Source organism: Eleutherodactylus coqui, chromosome 3, assembly GCF_035609145.1.
Source record: "Eleutherodactylus coqui strain aEleCoq1 chromosome 3, aEleCoq1.hap1, whole genome shotgun sequence".
Lineage (NCBI taxonomy): Eukaryota > Metazoa > Chordata > Amphibia > Anura > Eleutherodactylidae > Eleutherodactylus > Eleutherodactylus coqui.
In genome coordinates, this window is record NC_089839.1 from 283,550,381 (window position 1) to 283,561,991 (window position 11,611).

Below are 11,611 nucleotides of genomic sequence, written 5' to 3' on the forward strand. Positions count from 1 at the left end.
TTGAAAAGCAACATTGGAGATTCAAAAAATTGGCTTATAAAGCAGGACGCTGTACAATGTTTAACACACCGCTAACAAATAATGCGTATGACCTGTTGTCACACCCTAAACTACATGAAGATGCACCAGTAACCCCAAAATTAGAGGTATCTTTGCATGGTACGACTGTCCGTAGCAGCGACTGGCACTCCTGTGTTTTACGCACGAGGGATAGTAGTTCAAATGATTGGAGATAGAGTGGGCCGTGGATCGTCCTGGCCCGCTCGTATTCACTTGTTCACACGGGCGTATGTGTACAAAGCTGCGAGTTTCCCGCAGCGTTGTACACATTACAGCACATACGCTCTGCCGGCAGAGACCATGTATAGGCCGCATATCGCACTATGCCTGCTCGGGAATATGACATCACAGACATGCGCAGTGCCAGTTTTTTTTTCTTTATTTTTTTTAGTTCTGAGCCGCAATGCGTATTGAAATGCTGCCCGTACGCAATGCTGCCAATTATTTCTCCTGCGTATCATTCCGCAGTGCCTATACGCAGATATGAATGAAAGAATGAAAGGCTATAGACTTTCATTGCCTACATTCACTGCATATTACGCACGGGATATACGCATGCGTAATTCATATTGACAATACGCCCGTGTGAGTGAGCCCTAAATTGCACATTGACTGTGCAACTCCTATTTACACTAAAGCCTCATGTCCACGGGCAGGTTGGCTTCCGCATTCGGGAGCCCGCAGTGGAATCCGCCCGTGCCCATGGTCGAGGACACTGCGTAACTGTCCAGGTCTTTTATATTTTGTACTGCAGATGTGTGAGGAAGCGCCGGCCACCACGTTGGCGCACATGCGCAATACAGTTTTTTAAACTCCTGCTTCCCTGCGAAATCTGCGGCATTTCCGCAATGTCAATTGCGGACGGGCCGCTGGTCAGACGGCTTCCATTGACTTCAATAGAAGCCGTCCGTGTGGGAACCGCACTAAAGTTGAGCATGCTGTGATTTGTTTTCCACGTGTGGAATCCAGTAAACAGATCCACATGTGTAAATTGAAGTGCGGACGCCCATGCTTCCCTATGGGCGGCTTGAACTGCGGATCTTCAGCATGGGTGACCTGCGCAGATTCCGCAAATCAAATCTGCCCGTGGACATTGGGCCTAAGCGAGAAGCCGTTCAGGAATCGTTCCGTTTCAGTGAGCTGAAAAGGAATGACTAGCGACAAATGAGCAAGTTCTCGCTTAGTGGCCTGTTGGTGGTCTATGTAAACGGGCTAACAGTCACCCGAAATTGCTCATTCGAGCGATTATTTAGGCAAACATTGGCTCTTATAAAGTTACCTTTATACACACGCTTGACCAGACTTCATAAATAAATACAGACCCCAGACCAGACTACTAAATAAATATAAACCCTAAACCAGACCCCCTAAAGAAATATAGAGCAGATCCCTATATACATATAGACCCTAAAGTAGACCCACCTAAAGAAAAACAGACCCAAAAATAGACCACCTAAAAGAACAGATAAAGACGCTAGATGGAACCCTCCCTTTAGGCCGAATGCACACCGGCGGGTCAGATTACGCGGCCCTGACCGTGGCGGGTGACCCAGCGTACTTGTCATTTTCTTTGCAGGTGTCCATGCAGACCTCTCTTCTTTGTACTGCGGATGGTCCGCATGGCTCGCTGTCGGACAGGCGCAGTACAGATTTTTCTTTATTTTAAAACTCCCAACTTTTCCTGCGGAACCCCTGTCCCGTCCGCAATTAATATTGACTTCAATGGAAGCCGTCCGCGGGAGAATCGCAGTAAAATGGAGCACGCTGCAATTTTTCATCTGCGAGAACATGGGTCCGGTACCCCTTTGTGTGAATGGAGCGGTGGCTGAGCAGGTGCGCTATAGCTCCACTCATTTGAATGGGACTGCAGGGTATAGCAGAGCACTTGAACCTAAATGTATAAGTGCAGCCTCACCAACAAAACTGTGTATTATAAATTTCTTAGTGTTCCCTTGTTGGCTGTCAATGTCCAGTGTATACAGATTGTAGACACTATTTCATGTCCATTATCGTGTCACAGCGTAATGGCCCTTTTACACGGGATGATTAGTATTCAGAATCGTTTCGTGTAAATGCATGCAGCGACTTAGCGAGAGTTGTTCAGTCGTTCACTTACTGCATGCCGAAAACTGCACGACTTGTCGTTCAGTGTAAACAGCAGTCGGTCACTTCTGAACGACTGTTTGCTTACTGTGAACGGAGGCAGGTGGAGGAGAACTCTCCTTCCCAGCAGCGATGTAAGCGACTCCAACGATACTCGCTCCTGAATTTGCAGTTCTGAAGAAGAGATAACACACAGGAAGCACAGCGGAAGTATAGCGTGAATACGCGCCCCGTCCACCACGTCATATGGCGCTCCCGGCGCATCATGTGACACCGCCGGCCAGTCATATGCTGTACTACGCATGCGCGCCAGCAGTGTAATGCAAGAGCTACGCAGCGGATCTGAAGGTGAGTATGGGGTCTTTGGGGGATGTCGTGACGGACTCCGCTGCAGTATTTAGCTTGCGGAGCCCGTCACGGCCGTGGGCATGAGCCCTTAAGGCCTCATGTCCATGTCCGTGTTTATAAATACCAAGTCTGTCAGCAGGGACCGCGTATGGCTGCAAGTGTACTGTGCATACCCACGTATCACACGCACACAGGCAATGGGACCATTTTCTTAAAATTCCCCGCTCTGTTTCATAACGGTCTTGCATATTAAAACACTGCCCGTATGCAATGTATTGCGTATGGACAGCTTTTACATACATTACCTATATGAAAGTATAGGGCTCATGCTGCGTGATACGGAGAGAAATAGAGCATACTGCAATCTATTTCTCATGCGTATCTACACGCAGTGTCTACAGGCACATGTGCATGGATCAATGAAAGTGCATTGACTTTCATTGACTCCATTCACCGCGCATCATGGGACCATGCATCGCATTTGTAATACGCGGTGAAAAACCACCAGTTGACATGAGCCTTTTCTTTAGCTAAATAGACAACCAGCATTGGAAAATACATTTTGGGGCAAAACCCCTTCATCAGTTCAACTGGATTAAATACTAAAACTAGACAGTAAGAGATCAGGGATAAGGTTTTAGGGGAAAATGGATAAGAAGAAATAAAAAATACATAAACCTCCTATGTGAGGTACAAAATCACAAATGTAAAATTACATAGCAAAATAAAAACAATGTTTGTAATATGTATTTTTTGTTAATAGAGGAGAACTTTTTACTTAATCGTTCCAATTATTTGATTTCCTTTGGAGCGTTGCACCGAGACACCAGTTTTTTTGTATACTTCTGTTCACCCACTTAAGTGGAGCAGTATCTGGTCGGCAGCACCTCCATAATATCTTGCACACTCCAAACCTTTACGGACCTTGACTCCTCTCTGGGCCACTCATATTATAGGGGTTTTGCTCCACCCTTTTTCTATTCTGTATCTAGGCCACAGAAGGGGACACTATTACCAATAAGTTGCACAGAAGAGAACACTATCACAAAGGGGCCTTAAAAGGGGCTGCTATTAGCAAGAGGGGTCACAAAAGGGGACACTGTTACCAAGAGGGCCCACAGGACACTATTACTAAGAGGGGTAATAGGAGCCACTATTACCAAGAAGGGGTTACAGAAGGCATACTATTACCAAGAGGAGTAATAGCGCCCACCATTACCATTATCCTTAGGGACCACTATTAATAAAAGAGGCCACAGAATGAAGCATTATTACTAACTGGCCACAGAATAGCGTATTATTACTAACGGGCGACAGAGGGAGCATTATTACTAAGGGTCCACAGAGGGAGCACAGTAACTAAGTGGGGACACAAAAGGGGCACTATAAGTAAGTGAGGCCACAGGGGGAACATAAGTACTTGGTGGGGCCACAGAGGCATTATTACTATAGGGAGAAGAGGGCTGCAACAGGGTGGTAAGGGTGTGCAGAGACAAGTTGAGGCAGGAAGAAGTATTCATAGTAGTCTGGGCCCAGATGGAGAAGGAAAAGGGAAAATGGATGACTCCAATCAGAGAAGACGTCACCTGTGATCATTGGTGATAACTGCACTGTAAGCACTATCACTGTGTAGAACGGGTATCTATTATCTAGTGACTGCATTATTTAGAGCCGAGCTGCTACATCTGAGCCTATTGTAATATTAATGTTGTATTAGGTTGCATTTACACAGGCAAGTACAATATCAGTCCAAGAAACTCAAGTGATATTGCACTTGCAAACCTGCAATTTTTATGTGATTGCAATGCGTTTTGCAGGAAAATTGCATTGTACTCAGATTGCTGCACTTGTGATTTTCATGCACGGGAAAAAAAGCGTGTGAAATGACCCATTATTTTCTATGTGAGAAAATTGCATTTCATCGTGCTCACATGAAACTTGGATGTACATGCGAGCACAATGTGACTTTTATTTCCTCCTTGCATAGGGAAAGATGGAGGATTTCAAAACATTGAAAGATGTGATTGTTCTCAGTAAGAGAAACCAATTTATGTTGTAGATATGATACCTTTTAATGGCTAACAAAAATACATGATGTTAATAAGAGCTTTCAACCTTACTCAGAGTTCTGCTTCAGGCTTAAATTAAATAGATCCGAAGAGGCATGCATATTTATACACACATACTTATGACAAGGCACAGACATGGATGTGATTAATCTGCACTTAAAAGAATACTACAACAGAAATACAAATATCTTTAGTCACTGATAAAGATATGAAGGTTTTTTGGTCCCTGAATTAAGGCCCTTTTACACACAATGATTGAGTGATAATCATTGTGTGTAAATGTGTGCCCATCGTGCACTTACTGTGCACTTTTTGTCCATCGCTGACTTCAGATCTACATGAAATCATCCTCATAAGTCAGACCGCACTGCTGTGTTGTCCGCAGGCAGCACTGATAACAGCTGATAACATTCTTTAACAGCTGTTATCACCCACTGTCCTGCTTGAGAATATTGATGTATTTAGAGAACAGACCACCCACTGTTCTCTAAATACATGCAGTGAAGTACTGAAGGGCTCGATTAGCCCATTAGTACCTATGCAAAATGATCGCTGAAAACGGTCAGTTTCTGACAAATTTTGAGCGATCATCTGTGTGTGTAAATGCACCTTTAGTGTTAGAGGGTCATCAGGTCAGCAGTGTTATCTGTACTATAGATGTCCCATACTTCCCAGTCACACATGAACCCTTTTGAGCACTTTAACCCTCTGTTGAAAGTGTCAAAAGTTGTTCCAAATTAATATTCACAAATCCTTCTGTGCTGCTGTGATTTGGAAATTAAATCAAATTAGTTACATTTATGTCTGTGCCTTGTCATAAATATGTGGATTGGCTGAAACCCTCTACACCTCTGTTATGTTCCTATGGGCAAATAGGCACTGGGCCCACACAAACGTTACCGAAAAACACGGGTTAGGACCAAGGGACCGAAAACGAACAGAGACTTGACGTGCTGACAGTAACACCAACTGGACAGAGAACTGCATACTGAGGACTGAACTCACGGACAGCCATAACCTAGGACAAAAGGCCAACACACTCACCAAATATCCCCACACGCTAAAGCAGATGAAATAGCTGAAAAATAAATATGAGGGATTAGTTTGTGAATTGGCCAAGTCGCTTAAGCCGCAAGCCCAGCGATCAAGGGTCCTCGTGTCTCGTGGTCCCTACTCTAACAAGACACATCATCCAGCAGCACAGGAAACAGTTCACACAGCAAGCTGCAACACCAAGATAACAGGACACAAGTCATACAGCAAGCTGCACACAAAGGTAACAGAACACAAGCCACACAGCAAGTTGCAGAAGGAAACATGACTGCTCACCCTGGACACCAAACAGACACTGAAAGAGGCCTGTATTTATATATGAGCTCAGACCCTGGGGATTGGCTGGCAAAAGCAAACTACACCCTGCCAGCTAAACTACCCCTCACCTGTGGAGGTGTGCTCCTGGAACCCTGTAGAATAACAGACTCCAGCAGCACAACCCTGACAGCCTCCTCCCCTGCCACCTGGCACCCCATTAGATCTGAGGCAAGATGAAACACTAAAGGAACCAATACCCCGACCACCTAAGGGATTTATATTTAAGCCCTTACTAAGGTCACTATATGATATCTTTTGATTTGTCTTGTGCAGGGACAATATTCCTGATGCCGAACCGAAGTGCCGTTCTATTTTCTTAGGCAATGACTATATATTCGATCTCAATGTTAAGCGATTAATGTTTATATCTTTCCATAAACCTGTTAGCTATATTTGGGACGTATGTGGGGTGGATCTTTCCTGGGGCTAGAATTATAGTTTAGTCTTATTCTTCACTATTCCGACCTGAGGGGCCCTGGGGTGATCTATCCTGCTGAGCTATCCTCTATACGTCTTGTTGTTATCTAGTTATTTCTGTATAAATGCTTAGTCTTTATAATTTATCCTTTAGGTTTATCATTAGATGCTATGGTCGAAATGGAGCTAAAGACCTAGCTATCAGCTTCCTCTTCCCCCACTAAAAGTTTGCAACACATAGTGTTGTAACAAAACGAGTCAACTGTTAGTTCTGAAATGGGATTGCTCTTATGTAACTCAAGCTTTAGCTATTTTCTGTTTTGTTCTCTACCCTGCCCCCATCCCTTCCACTTCCGTTCTCCACATCTTCTATTTTTCTCTTTCCCTTCCTCTCTTCTACACTTCTATCTTTGGTGCCCTGTGGGGTTGGCATGGTGTTTTTGCAGTCCACCACTCGTTTGAGATGGGATGGCGTCTCTGACATTCTGTACATATAATGCCAGAGGTCTTAAAAAACCAGAAAAACACAGCTAAATTCTACATAAATTCCACCAAAATAAAATCACGATAGTCATGTTCCAGGAGACTCATTATGTGGCTTCTGGTGTTCCTAGATGCAATAATACATGTCAACCCAATGTTGGAGATGTTCCTCATCCACAGGTTCGATGCAACATATATGGTGGGAGTGCCCACTTATAGCTCCACTATAGCAGGCTATTTCTAGGCTTTATAAAGCCCTATGTAGATCTCCAATATATATCCCTTCAGATATAGCGCTCTTGTCTATGTTCCTAGGCTTGGTTTCCAGGTCTAGGAAATGTTTATTGAGACACTTCATAATGGCTATGCACCAGATTATTCCTAGATATTGGAAACAAAGCATTGCGGTCCCAAGAATAACCTGGGTGGAAGCCACGGAACTCTTGAAATACATGGAAAAACTTAGATGTTATGACCTCTATGTAGAATCTACCGGTTTTTATTCTACCTGGACTGTGTGGATAGATTTTTGGGATTTGCCTTCGTTCTCAGAGTGGTTGAAAGACAGCACCAGGCTATGAAGTGATCAGATCATTCCTGAGCTGTGGGGTTAGTCTGCATACTCTTCTTTCTTTCTATTTCTTTACGCCCTCCACCCCTTCCCCCTGTAATCTACAACCTATCCCTTCTTCACCCCCCTAGTTTAACCCTTTGCAATCCAATTTTGGATTCAGGGTTTCCTGGGGGTCTTTCTCTTTCTGCCATTATACAGTGGTGCCACCTCCTTGCTAGAGCCAGTACTGCGGTATGGCACATGCTGGAGAGGCGCCTGACAACAGAGCCGCCAGTAATATACAGTATGAATACCCTGCCGGACGTCTTCTGACATCGGAGGTGTACAACCTTCAATCAGAATGTCTTTAGACTTCAGACAGTGGATTGGAAAGGGTTTTAATAGTCAATTTTTACACTTCTACCACGAGTTACCACATGAATTGAAATTGATAGCACAAGTTAACAATTCTTCTTTGGGAAGGTGATTTACATGCCTCGTTGGACATCATTCAGGCCTGGCTGAGTTGATTGCTTAATTCAATATAACATGGAAGAAAACGTAATTGTTAAATAAGAGATGACAAATAGTTGATACATCCGATCACTTTATTGTTTTCTGTATTCAGGCTTATCTTGTACATGCCAAGGCTTCCAATAAAAAGCTTTTGAAAATAAAAAATGTATCATCTCTATGTATACCCCTGGAGCTGAGGGTGGAGGACAAAACATGCAGCATCTTACCTGCAGTTGGCCGAACTCAGGAGATAAGTAATTCTATACAATTTCATCTGATAGCTAAAAGTAACCCAATCTGACACTGGATAGGATGAAAAACGCTATGTGAAGCCTTTCGTATATTTGCCTTTCTCTCATTTGCTGCAGCAGTCCTCTGATTTTCTGTGACATCATCTGTCAAAGCAATCACCGGGACCACAGCGAGGCTGCAACACTAGATCCTGGTGACCACAGAGAGGTAAGTGTAATTCTTTTGAAGTTGGGTTGTCCAGCTGGGTTGAATGTTCATTAAAATCTCCTTGGGACGCCATTGGTAAAATGTCAGATTTATGCATATAACAACCCAGCCATTTTTCTATATTCACTGTGAACAGACTGTACTTTATTATGCTGGCTTTATGTCAGTAGCAAATGAAGTGTTAACCGCACACACAAACATCAGTTACATGAAATAGACCTGTGCAAAGCGTGATAATTCTACTAGTCCTTTATAACTTGGCACAGCCCTCTTCAAGACGGTGACACCCACCGATTTCTGCTGCACTTCCCAATCTGTACATGTGTTTCTTGACCCGAACTCCTTGGAGTTTGGATCAGGAGACCCATGCTCAGGCAAGGAAGCACGTCCATATTATGGACGCAAAAACGTGGTCGACATATGGTGGTGCGTCACTGGCCGAATGGGTTAAAAGCAGGCTATTTTCTCCTTTTTCTCCCATAAGACAAGGGCTACATGGCGACTTTGAACATGATCCACTTTGCCCTGCCTGCATCACAGCTACTGAAACAACATGGACGTATTGCAATTTGCTGTGACTGCAACATGACAGTTGCAAACATGATAATCTTCTGGCGACTGCGATGTTGCAGTAACTTTTGGGTTGCAATATGATTACATTCACTGATCGCGATGAAGGCAGCGCAACATTGATCTTTGGACACACAGTATGGCCAAAGACGCTGTATAGCCCTAGCCTAACTTGCAACATAATCGCAATGTGTTCCCCTTTTTTCCAGGATACCCCTATTCTACCTATCCCTTGTCCCTACTACTGATGAGGCATGTACCAAGTAGGTTCATCATATGGAAAGGTGCTGAGCAGTTTTATTAGCAGGTCAGTCCGTCTGCAGCTTTAGCCTCCATATGCAGGATAATGCCTGTATTCTATGTACACTCATTGTCAAAATATCAAGCACCTAGAAGGAGTTGTCCTTTTGCTGTAGTTACATCTCAGGCGGATATGCAAATGAGTAGAGTTGTGGTGATTAGATGAACAGTCTTGTCACCTGAAGGCCCTAACAGTGGTTACAAACGCTCTTGGAGGCTCCTTATGTGCAGTGACCTCTTCTTCCGCTTGTGTGGAGCTTGTTGGCCACTAGACACCTCTACGATGCAGAGAAGAGATTTCACCCCGTTACCAGAGTCTGAGAGGGGCGCATTATTGGGATGCGAGAAACTGGATGGTCGTATCAATGAATTACCACCACCGGGCCGTTCTGACCAGATTGTTAGGAGGTCTTGGGACCAGTGGATGGGTGGGAGCAGCACACAAGGCGACCGGGCTCAGGACCCCCCGACAGACCACCAGTAGAGAGAATCATCTGACAAACAGCTCCAACTGTTTTGTTGTCCGCCATTCAGAGACAGGTGGTGCCATTGTGTGGTGCCATTAAAGGCCCCTGTGTCTGTTGGAACCATCTGCCAGCACTTGGCTAAAGGACATTACATGTACTGCCTTTGACACCCACCATTTCCTCCATTTGCAGTAGTGTCGTGAATGATGAAACTGGACGCTGCGGAGTGGAACCGGGTTGTCTTCAGCGACTAAAGCAGATTTAGTTTGGGCACTGACGACAGCTGTGTTCATGTCTGGAGACCTTGGGGGGAGCGCCTCAATCCTGCGTTTGCTGCAGAGCAGCACACTGCCCCCACTGCTGGTGTGATGGTCTTGGGGTCATCACATATGACAGTCGGTCCCCCTTAGTAGTGGTGCGAGGGGCAATGACAGCTCAGCGATATGTTCAGGACATCCTGCAGCCACATGTGTTCCTCTCATGGCGGCTTCCAAAAGGCATTTTTCAGCATAATGCTCGGTCGCACACACAAGGGGGTCACAGGAATATCTCCACAACATTGTCACTCTTCCATGGCTGCCGGCCGCCAGATTTATCACCAATAGAACATGTATGGGACCATCTGGGACACCTACTTCAAGAGCCTATGAGTCTAAAGGCTCAGTTACAGCAAATGTGGACCAATACGCTGCAGGATACCATACAGCACCTGTATGCCTGCCCGTACCACATCTTGTATCCAAGCTAGAGGCAGCCCAAAAGGGTACTAGAGCCTCCATGCCCATCTGTATTACATCTTGTATCCAAGCTAGAGACAGTACAACAGGGTACTAGAGCCTCCATGCCCGCCCGTATCACATCTTGTATCCAAGCTAAAGACGATACTACAGGGTACTAGAGCCTTCATGCCCCCCGTTTCACATAGTTTATCCAAGCCAGAGGCGGTACAATGGTACTAGAGCATCTATGCCCGCCTATATCACATCTTGTATCCAAGCTAGAGGCAGTACAACAGGGTACTAGAGCCCTTATGCCTGCCCATATCACATCTTGTATCCAAGCTAGAGATGGTAAAACAGGGTACTAGAGCTTCCATGCCCACCGATATTACATCTTGTATCTAAGCTAGAGGTGGTATAAAAGGATGTTAGAGCCTCCATACCCGCCCGTATCACATCTTGTATCCAAGCTAGAGGTGGTATAAAAGGATGTTAGAGCCTCCATGCCCGCCCGTATCACATCTTGTATCCAAGCTAGAGGCGGTACAACAGGGTACTAGAGCCTCCATGCCCGCCCGTATCACATCTTGTATCCAAGCTAGAGGTGGTACACAGGATGCTAGAGCCTCCATGGCCGCCCGTATCACATCTTGTATCCAAGCTAGAGATGGTACAAAAAGGTGTTAGATCCTCCATGCCCACCTGCATCACATCTTGTATCCAAGCTAGAGGCGGCACAACAGGGTACTAGAGCCTCCATGCCTGCCTCTATCACATCTTGTATCCAAGCTAGAGGTGGTACAACAGAGTATTAGAGCCTCCATGCTCCCCGTATCACATAGTATATCCAAACTAGATGCAGTACAACAGGGTACTAGAGCCTCCATGCCTGCCCGTATCACATCTTGTATCCAAGCTAGAGGTGGTACAACAGGGTACTAAAGCCTCCATGCCTGCCCGTATTACATCTTGTATCCAAGCTAGAGGCGGTACAACAGGGTACTAGAGCCTCCATGCCCAACCGTATCACATCTTGTATCCAAGCTAGAGGTGGTACATCAGGGTCCTAGAGCCTTCATGCTAGCCCTTATCACATCTTGTATCCAAGCTAGAGGCGGTACAACAGGGCACTAAAGCCTCCATGCCCACCCGTATCACATCTTGTATCCAAGCTAG